The sequence below is a fragment of the Grammomys surdaster genome, unplaced genomic scaffold (assembly GCF_004785775.1).
Source record: "Grammomys surdaster isolate TR1022 unplaced genomic scaffold, NIH_TR_1.0 188, whole genome shotgun sequence".
In the NCBI taxonomy this organism is placed as follows: Eukaryota; Metazoa; Chordata; class Mammalia; order Rodentia; family Muridae; genus Grammomys; species Grammomys surdaster.
The window spans coordinates 13,700,822-13,712,014 of NW_021604633.1; the positions used below are offsets into that span (position 1 = coordinate 13,700,822).

Consider the following 11,193-nt stretch of genomic DNA (forward strand, 5'->3'; position numbering starts at 1 on the left):
TCTTATTTTAAAGAATGGTTGGGGGTGGGTCTTTTCGGAGCCTTGCTCTGCTGTGGGCTGGCGCTCGTGTTGCGGCTCCTTTGCAAGCTCAGGTCACAGTGACAACAGGATAAGGTGGTGATTGCCCAGGCACTTGTAGCACTGGACTAAGGGACTGGATAGCCATGATTAACAACTGCCCCAAAGACCTGTTAAGACAAGGCCATAATCTGTAATACCATCTCCTCCCCCTGCCAAATGGCCCTGGCACCTCTGGGAGTTTTTCTCCATTGCACAAGAGTTGGGCATTTTGGCTTCCCTAATTCTTTCTCTCTATCTGTCCCAGGAACCAAATCCAGACTCAAGAAGGGCTCGGGTTCCCATTGCACCTTGAGGACTGTGATATGGTTGTTCTCACACTCGTTAAGCTCGGGAGGGCTCGAGTTCCCATTGCACCCCGAAGTGAGTGTAGAGACACGGGCCTGCCTCACTTATTGAGGAGGAGAAAATCTAGACCTCTCTCCTTTTGATTGGTTTGTGTCTGCCCGGCCTGAACTCTTTCACTTTTCTATGGCCTCTTCTTAGGGTCACTTTTAAATAAAAAAGGGGGCAGATGTGGGAAGCTATCCTTATCACATCATTGCCATTAACAAGTCTGTGCGCATGCGCTGGAAGGTTTTCCCGCCTTTATTAATCTGACAGTTGGAACACGTCATGTGGCCTGAGGCAACAGGAGCCCATCAGAGACTGCCACGTCCCAGGCGAGCTTAGCTTTCTATATAAGGGAAGGGTTTTAGGCCCTTGGGGTCCCTCCTCGTTTGTGAAGCTTATGCTCTCCCTCTCAAGATGCATTAAAGCTTATACTGCAGAAGGATCCTGAGTGTGCCACGTCTTTCCTGCTGGCGGGAGGTTGCGCGGGACAGTTGATATTAACCAAATTGCATAATATGATTTGACAACTCATATCTATCCTAGCCATTCTGTTCCTCTAGAGAACCCTGACTAACGTAAGTACTCAATGAACCTTGGTTGTTTAAAAGCAGAAATTATAGTGGCATGAGTTATCACAGACATGGCAAACTTTTCTGACTGAGATTACTTCTTTGACTGTGTTTAATGTCATAGAAGTCCTTTGAAATTTTGTGTTCTGAAATTACACTGTTTTCATTCTCCCAATCACAAGACTTCAATAGCTATATTTTGAGAATGCTGATCAAAATGTCTAATGAAATATAATATTGCCCTAATTTTCCCTTTTGACCCTGACAAGCCAGGTTACCTTTGCACTATCTGTTTTCTTCACATGTTCTTAAAATTGTAGTTTTTCAAACAATAAATTTAATCATCTTATCTGATCAGCTTTTTTAAGCCTTATGTAGTGGTGGGGAGAAATATATTACTTTACTACCTAATTTCAGAAGATTCAAAGTGACTTAACTTTGTCTCAACTTTTGTACCACTCGATCATAATTAATTTTGATGATCTTTAGCTAAATTGGAAGCAATAGGCAGCTCTGTAGGAAAGGATGAAGATAAGAGGCTGAGCAAAGCTCCCTGTCGGTTCCGCCAGCCTAATTTAAAGCACATTTGCTCTGTAGCAGTCAGCTAGGGTGAGATGGCAGGTGATTCTCAGGACAGAATGGAAGGAGCAGTTGTATCCCTGCCCAGACACAGTGAGTTTGTATGAACGTGGTGCTTCTCATTAGGCAATCAATAATACATTTTATTGGTTCCAGAACACTGCACAAAGCCCACTAGAAGTCATCTCGCTCCACTGTTTTGAGTGTGAACATAACAATTAACCACAGAAAAAAAATAAATTAGTTTTTTCTGAAATCTGGAGGTTTTCTAGTTGTTAAAGCCCAATTACAAATTAGCAAGCTGTGAATAATCAGATTACAAAATAATCAGGCTCAGAGCAGCAAGTGCTTCCCTTGTAAATACTCTGCTGAGATTCACAAAGTTTAAGTTATGTGGTAATGGGTGGCAAATGAGTAACAGTTACCTTGAATCTATAATGCTTGTAGTTTTACTGTAAGTATATATTTGTATGTATACATACATGTATGTATATATATACCCTTAGTGTTAGTGATTTTCTGTTAAAGGATTTTAAAGACAAACACACTGATGTAAAACAGTTTTTGTACATTTGAACTTGAAATTGATTATTAACAAAAATGATTATGAAATATCCACATATGTAATCTTATATTTCAAAATTGCAACAAAACATATTGGTCGTAATAAAAATATTAGACTATTATTGACGTAGTTAAGCATAATCATTAAGGCCAGTAGAAAAATCAAATAGCATAATTATATAATGTATGAAATAATAAAATTCAAACAGATTCAACATGATTAAAAATAAACACAAAAACTCCAAAGTCAGAATTTTAATTTTGATGTATAAAAAAAATTCAATAATAAAATCAAAATACAAATATGAATAATTATAATACTAAAATATTCAAATTACAAAGTAGAATCAGCTTCTAATATTTGTGTATAGAAGTAACACATTAATAATTTTGAAAGGCCATAACATAACTACATTCAAAATGAAAGGAAATAATAAAATAGACTAAGGAATAGCAAATTTCAGTGTCCTTCAGACCACAAAAGTTAAAAAGTAAAGAATTGGTACATAATATAAGATAAAATATATGAAAAACAAATAAATAAGAAAGTTGACCATGAATTCTTACAAAGAATAAATGAATGTTCAATGAATATGAACATTTAGAAAGTATAGCCATTTTTAACCCAAAGAAATGCTAATGAACCAGGTAACATTAATTAGAATATCCATTAAAATAAACAACTTGAAGCTAATCATGTCCAATGAACTAAACAAAGAGGAAAGAAAAGTAAAAATGAGAAATCCCTGCTCCCAGGGGCATTTCAGGTGTGGCTGCTGTGTCACAGGTACTTCTGTAGGTGGCAGAGAGGAGAGAGGCTATGCCTATGCTCAGTGTTCTGACCTGCGAACATCTGTATGATTAGTAGCTTAACACTCCCTGAAAAAAGCAAGCCTGAGCTGACCACCAGTCAGGAGTGAGCAAGAGCCAGAGGATTTCCACATAGGGCCACAGGTTCAGGCTGGGAGTGAAGCAAGCACAAGACAACTACTAATCTAATGCCATGGGACCTGGGAAGGAAGATAGCCTGAGATGTCCACCATTCAGGCTCAAGAGTGGGGGCACAGACCATGCCCTAGATGACACCTCCTTGGTGCTATAATACACAGGTAAGGGCATAGCATTCCTGAAACACTCATAAACTACCCTAGACACTTAGAGACTCCAGGTGCCATTAGAAGGGGCAAGTAAGTGATAGGGAAATGGAAGAGAAAAAGCAGCAGAAGCCTGTGGGCACATTGACAAAGCAGAACCAGAGACTCAGAGCAGTGAGGAACAGCCTGATGTGGGGAACTAGTGATGGCACCTAGGACCAAGGTGGGATCCTGACCTGTGCTGCCACTGAGGGACACATCTGAGTTCGTGGCCCTTCGGGAGCATGGGTCTGTTATCACTAAAGGCCAGGCAGAAGTCCTTGGTCTGGGCTGCTACATGGGGATGTTGATGTCTGAGGGCTATGCAAAGCTGACCCCCCTTCTCCACCTGGGAATCATGGGAGAAGTGGCCTTGGGAATATGCGAGCAGGGGACATGTCCCTGCCCCTAGCCAGCTGCAGTACTCAGGAGAGTGGTCCCACATATTGCCCAAGAAGCACAGTTAAGCTGGCCCTGGTTTGCAGAATTTGGAGTAAGCCAGTTCTGAAGACATGAACATCGGAGAGTTGACTTCTACCTTTTGTTTGCCCAGGGATGGCTTCAGTGAAGGAGCAATACCATCCCCTCCCTTTTGCCCTCCCCACCTACAGCACAGTAGAGCTAACCCTTGTGATAGGGGTGCAGATGAGTTGGCCTGAAGATATGGGTGTCGGAGAGTTGGCCCTGCAACTTGTCTTCTGTGCTATGACATAGATATAGGATTGATGCCCTCCCACACTCTTGCCCCTTGCTGTCTATGGCAGGCAGGATATCAAGCCCTATAGCAAGCAGGAGAGCTAGCCTTTTCTCTTATCTGCTGAAACACTCAGGAGAACAAGCCCTGCATCTTGCCTGGGCTGTACAGTAGAGCTGGTCCTGGACAAGAGGATTGCTGGAGAGCTGGCTCTGACTCTTGTCTGCTGTGTGGTAGCCTGGACTAGGGAAAAATGTCCTCTTTCCTTCCTTTGTCTCTTGTCACCTATGTCAAGGAATGGATAGGAAAACTGGCCCCACGATTATGAGACTGGGAGAACTGGCCCTTGTCTCTTGCTTGCTGTAGCACTCTTGAGAGCAGGCCCTGAACCTTTCCTTGTCAGCACAATAGAGCTGGCCCTGATGGCAAGGGCATGGTTGAGCCAGCCACAAGGGCATGAGCAGGAGGGCATACTCTGCCCCAGGCTGGCAGCAGCATTGATGGACCAGCCAGGGAAGGGCAAGAAAACTCACCTTTATGGTGTGAGTGTAGGACAGCTGGCAGGCTGATCAGCTCAGACATATCTCAGGCCCAGATTCAGGGTTTTGAATTAGCCTATCCCAACATCTACCTCCTTAATGAACTGCTAGAGTGTATGAAGGAGCCAGTCCTGCAGATCCAAAAGTGCAGAATCTCCATGACACAGGGCAACTGAGAGGAGTCCTAGTGAGGAAAATATAATCAAACAAGTGACAGAATTGAACAAAATAGTCTAAGCCCTACAAATGGAAATGGAAACAATAAAAAAATCACAAAGAAGGCGACCCTGGGGATGGAAAATCTGGGAAAGAGATCAGGAGCTACAGATGCAACCAACACCAACAGAATATAAGAGATGGAAGAAAGAATCTCAGAGGATACCATAGAAGATATGGACACATCAGTCAAAGAAAATACAAAGGGTAAAAAATTCCTAGCTTGAAACATCAAGTAAATTTGGGACACAATGAAAAGACCAAACCTAAGAATAATAGGAATAGAAGAGGATGAAGTTTCACAGTTCAAAGGGCCAGAAAGCACCTTCAATAAAATCATAGAAGAAAATGTCCTAATCTAAAAAAGATATGGCCATAAACATACAAGAAGCATACAGAATATCAAATAGATGGACCAGCAAAGAAAACCCTCCCATTATATAATAAGAAAAACACTAAATGTACAGAACAAAGAAAGAATATCAAAAGTTGTAAGGGAAAGCTCTAGAACAAAAAGAAGCAAACATACCCAAGAGTAGATGGCAGGAAATATGCAAATCATGTCTGAAATCAACCAACTAGAAACAAGGAAATCAATACAAAGAATCAACAAAACCAAGAGCTGGTTCTTTGAGAAAAATCAAGAAAATAGATAAACCCTTCCTTAGACAAATCAACAACAGGGCAGAGAGATAGTATCCAAACTAACAAAATGAGAAATGAAAGGAAGACATAAAAACAGAAACTGAGGGAATTCAAAAAAACTCATCATATTTTGCTACAAAAGCCTATACTCAACAAAACTGGTAAATATAGATGAAGCGTATGATTTTTCTAGACAGATACCGTGTACCGAAGTTAAAACAAGATCAAGTGAAGTATCTAAATACTTCTATAACCCCTAAGGAAATAGAAGCAGTCTTTAAAATCTCCCAACTTAAAAAAAGCACAAGGCTAGATGGCAGAGTTCTACCAGACATTCAAAGAAGAGCTAATATCAATACTCCTCAAACTCTTCCACTAAATAGGAACAAAAGGAACACTGCCTAATTTATTCTATGAAACTACAGTTACACTGATACCTAAATCACACGAAGACCAATTTGACTTAGAAATATCAATGCAAAAACACTCAATAAAATTCTTGCAAACTGAATCCAAGAAAACATCAAAGTCATCATTCATCAGGATCAAGAAGATTTTATCCCAGGGATACAGGAATGGTTCAATTTATGAAAATCCATCAACATAATCCACTATATAAACAACTTCAAAGAAAAACATCAAGTGATCATCTCATTAAATACTGAACAAGCCTTTAACAAATTACAACACCTCTTTATGTTAAAAGTCTTGGGGAACTCAGGAATTCATGGAACATACCTAAACATCATAAAAGCAAAGTATAGCAAACCAACAGCCAACATCAAATTAAATGGAGAGAAACATAAAACAACCCTACTAAAATCAGGCACTAGACAAGGCTGCCTACTCTCTCACCATCTATTCACTATAATACTCAAAGTTCCATCTAGAGCAATTAGACAACAAAATGAGATCGAGGAGATACAAATTGGAAAGAAAGAACTCAAGGTGTCACATGTATCTGTGGATGATATGACAGTATATATAAGCAACCACAAAAATTCTACCAGAGAACTCTTATAGCTGATAACTTCAGCAAAGTGGTTGGATATAAAACAATCTCAAACAAACCAGAAGCCTCACTATATACAAGTGATGAACAAGCCAAGAAAGAAATTAGGGAAACAACTCCCTTCACAATAGCCACAAATAATATAAAATATTTTGCTGTAACTCTAACCAAGAAAATGAAGGATCTATATGACAAGAACTTCAAGCCTCTGAAAACAGAAATTGAAGACCTAAGAAATATAAAACACTTTTCTGTATGACTTCAAATAAGCAGGTATGAATGTGTTGCTTATAGTAGTATTTGAGAAACACAGTTCTGGCACACGGCCTGTCCACTGAAGAAATTCAGGGTGAATAGAATTAGCAGGTAGGCCTCAAGTTCAAACGTTTTTATTCATAAAAATTTAGAACTTCCATATGCTAAGTCCACATACAAAGAGCTTCCTTGACTGCTTAATAAGCATAGTTGATAACAAAGCAAAAAAAAAAAAAAAAAAGAAAGAAAAGGCACGGAACAGATGTAGCATGTGGCTATGGGAGCTAGCTCTTATCTGGGGGGAAGGGGACAGAGAAAAAATTCCACAGTAGCTTTCTCCTTTTCTCCTTTTCATCAGTCTGGGACACCATCTCATAGGGTTGTGTCATTCACATTTAGAGCAGGTCTGCCTCCCTCAGTCAATTTTCTCTGTAAGAATCCCCAGAGTCACACCCAAGGTGCAGCTCAGTAATGGGTCTTGCTCTGGTCCCTCCTCTTTTTTTTTTTTTTCACTGTGTAGTTGTGGCTGGCTTGGAACATGGTATGTAGATCTGGCTAACGTCAAAGTCACAGAGATTCACCTGCCTCTGTTCATCACCACACTCTATTCTATGTTTTTTCTGAATTCAATCAAGTTGACCATCAAAATTAATCATTATTATTTCCAAATACCCGATGTAAAATACCTTCTAAATAAAGTGTGTTTGTTATTTGCTAAAAGGGTCAAATGTCAATGATATATTAATAGATTTTCTTTAAATTCATTGATTTGTAAACCACAGAGGTGTTGGCAAATCTTTTACATATATATTATTCTTTTAATTGACTTTAAGTTCTTTACATACTTGAACGCACATGGAAAACTTCATTCTTACTCTTCACTACAAACATCACACTAGTGGAAAAGTCTGAAAAACCTGTTTAACAAACATTTTTGAGTAATAATTAGAAGTTGTTGAGTTACATGTGCAGTATTGCTGGACCTTTGCTCTGTGAAGTAAAGGCTATAAATTAGTATTGGGGATCTTCAAAATAATCTCTGAGACTTTAAAACATCTTTTAGTATTAATTTTTAATAAATTTCTTGTGAAATATTAACAGAAATTTGAATAGAATGTTCACTATTAAGCAAGGAATGATGCCTTCATATAGAATACCAGATAAAGGAATGGAATAATGGCTCAAAGGTTAAGAGCTTTTGCTGATCTTGTAGAGGATCAAAGTTCTGTTCCCAGAACCCATGTGGAAACCTCACAACCAGCCTTACCTACAGGGATTCAGCATCCTCTTCTGGCCTCTATAAGTACTCATATACATATTCACACACATACCCACACACAAATAATGCTTTAAAAATGACTGCTAAATATAGGTTTTACTCAGTAAACCTCAATTTTAGGCTCTGCTTTGACCCTCTGAAGATACTCCACTAACAGACAGTATATTACACTTCATTCTGCTTCCTGCAGTTCTTAACAGCAGCTTATTACAGACAGCATCAAGATCTAGGGTTCAGCACTCAGACTACTGATAAACTGAGTTTTCCCAGCTGTGATCTTAAACAAGAGGTATCATAACAGCTCATAGAGGCAAAAAGACTAACAACTTCCACATTCTGTTTTCTGTGATGGAATCTTCCCTGAATAACCCCAGGCTACTGTTCTTGTTTATTTCTGCAAAACAAGATTATTTTAGATTGTGAGCAAAGAAAGCTTCACTTAATGAATATCATTTGGAGACTATTGCTACGAGGTGTCTGCTTCCAATGGATTGCAAATGTCTCAGTGAGACACCAGAGGCAACAGAGTAACACACAGTCCCACACATGCACTTCTAAGCGTCATGACGGGAGTGGGTGAAGGAAGCCTATTGTGTTAACCACTCTTGATGAAGCTAATTCAGGCTGCTCATTGTACACTTTTTGCAATATTCAGACAATTATTTAACACTCATAAACTTGAAATTTAAGTGTGCTGATTTGATCCAGACACCATTATTTAAGAGCTGAGTGGACTCAGGAAAAAGTCACTGGAGACAAGGGATATAGAGAGAGTGATGCCTGTGGGTTAACATGTGGATTAAATAAAGCATTATATACATAGTTTCGTAACGCTCTATACAAGCTTCTGTTGTCACTAAAAATACTTGGACTGTCTCTGTGGGTAAAGGTGCTTAGCACTAAGGCTGACAACCTACAAACTTTCCCATTGAGCTCCATGTGAGCATCATTGCATGTGTGACACCCCTCACCAGATATACATGCACACTAAATACATGCATGCATGCATGCATACATATATACATACATACATACATACATACAAATTTTGTTTGTATAAATGACTTAAGTGAGTTTTGTAATATAGCATGCCAAGATCTCAAAGCTAAGACTGAAGACAGAGGAGACGATCTGGCTCATTTGTCAGGGTTACCCTAAATAAAGCCACACAGACAAGCTGCTTTAAGCAAAGGAAATCAATTCCTTCACACATCTGGAGGCTCAAAACTCTAATCAGGGCAGCAATAATGTATGATGCCTCTTCCCTTGATGTGCACATGATTACCCTCTTGCTATTTCCTCAAACTGCCTTCTTTCTGTGTTTCTGTTCTATTTCCCTATCCTTGTAAGAAAACCAGTAGTACTGGATTGGAACCCACTTCCACTTACCTTCCAAAATATCCTGTCTCCAAATATTGACATATTCTGATATCATTATGTATCATAATCATCATACAAATCTAGTGAATCTAACATAGTTTAATCATTAGCAATGATGCTAAAGTCATCAGGGCTAAAAGAAAGGAATAACCTAGTTATGGCCCTACTACTAGATCAGTCACAAAAATCTGAAACAGTTTTGGACCAAAAGAATCCAGACTTTTGTCTGGGAATTTTTCATGCAACTATCTAAGACAGTGCCTACAATAGAACAGATAGTCAGCCATTTGGGATTCTAAGTGAACTCAGAATTCAGTTGGCAATTATCTCTGTCCAAATATATCTATGAAAAATAATTGATTCCTGTCTGTATACTGTTATGTCAACATATTATTTGTAATATACCTGACATGTTAATAAGATGTACAATATGTCAATAATTGGAATGTGTGGCATAGGGAGTGGAGAAAGCCCTGAGTTTATACATCCTGAGTAAATGTGCTTTAGCATGAACCGGCCATATCAAGGAACTCAAACCCTTAGACCCACAAAGAAGTGGCAAAGCCTTCCCCTTGTTTTGAGACTCAGAGACATGGCAAAACCTCCTGCTGGTCCAAGTGTATAGAAATGTCCACTGTTACTTTGCCTACTTGGATGTTTGTCCAGAAGACTGCTCACATACAGAGAGCATTTCTCTGTTCTTATTAAGTTAAACCTGTCTCCTTGATTCAGTTCTATATCATAAACTGTACCTCCTTGCTTTTCTGTATATTATTACTCTACCTTCTTGTCTGACTGTATGTAATAAGCCACTTCTCTGTTCAATTCTGTATAATAAACACACTTAGGTATCCAGGATGCTAAGATTTCTCATTCTCCATCAGAGATACCATACCTCCTGACACCAGATTTCTGTCTGTATGTCTGTCTCTATCTGTTCTTTGCTTCATTCCATCACCACTTGACTTGGGCTCATCCCAGGATCTATGGTAGATGTGACAGGTTGAGATGTATAAAATGTATAAAAATTGTAGTTTATTATTTAATATATTTGATTTAATATACAAGTAAAATATATTAAACCATATACTATATTATATAAAATAGAATGCATAATATATTACATAAAATATAGTATACTCATATATCTGTACACTAGAAACTATGGTAACTAATTATTTATTCAGGTAAAATTGCACACAGCTTTCATAATAAAATAAAGGCTGCATTTAAGTGATATTTGAGATGAAAAATCTGCAATCCTTGAGGATACTGTACACAGGAACTTCCTCCTACATCAGTCTTGCATTAAATGTGTAATAGAGGTTCTGTACTTCAAACTGAAGAATGCTGCATGTAATTTAATCTTAAGGGAGAGTTGCTGAGCTTGGCTTTGAACATGATAAACAAAAGATGTACTTATGATTAACACATGCCAGTTGCAAATAATCAGTGAAATGTGTGTCACCATAGTCCTGTGTTCCTCTGAGCTAAAAACTATATTTTTGAATCATTTCCATAGTTTTAAATTTTAGTCGTAAAAACACTTGAAAAATTATTATTTCCCTAGAGTAATAAATCCAGGTATAGTTGTGCACACTTGTAGTTCCAACAATGAGGATACTGAGTCTGCAGCAGGAGAATTCTAAGCTTACCAGTCTCATAGCAAAAAGTGTAATAACAAAAAGGCAATCTGTAGCCTCACTCTAATGAACTATTTGTTAATTACAGAGCACAAAGAAGTGTAAAGGAGACCAATATGAGGACGCTTTGGGGGGTTGTACTGTGATGATCATCCTTCCCAGTGATCTTTGAGCACCCAACACCCACACTCTAGACCGGAGTATAGGTGATACACAAACTACTTCATGCTTACATACATACATTCTCTATATTTAATTTAGAGAACTTATCTTT

General features: G+C 38.5%; 1 non-coding gene across 1 annotated transcript; it reads left to right on the forward strand.

The window, feature by feature from the left end:
- Positions 1-2,868: 2,868 nt before the first annotated feature.
- Positions 2,869-3,000, forward strand: LOC114622485. The gene has a single exon (XR_003711609.1). It is a non-coding gene; the product is annotated as a small nucleolar RNA SNORA17 (small nucleolar RNA).
- The last annotated feature ends 8,193 nt before the right edge of the window (positions 3,001-11,193 follow it).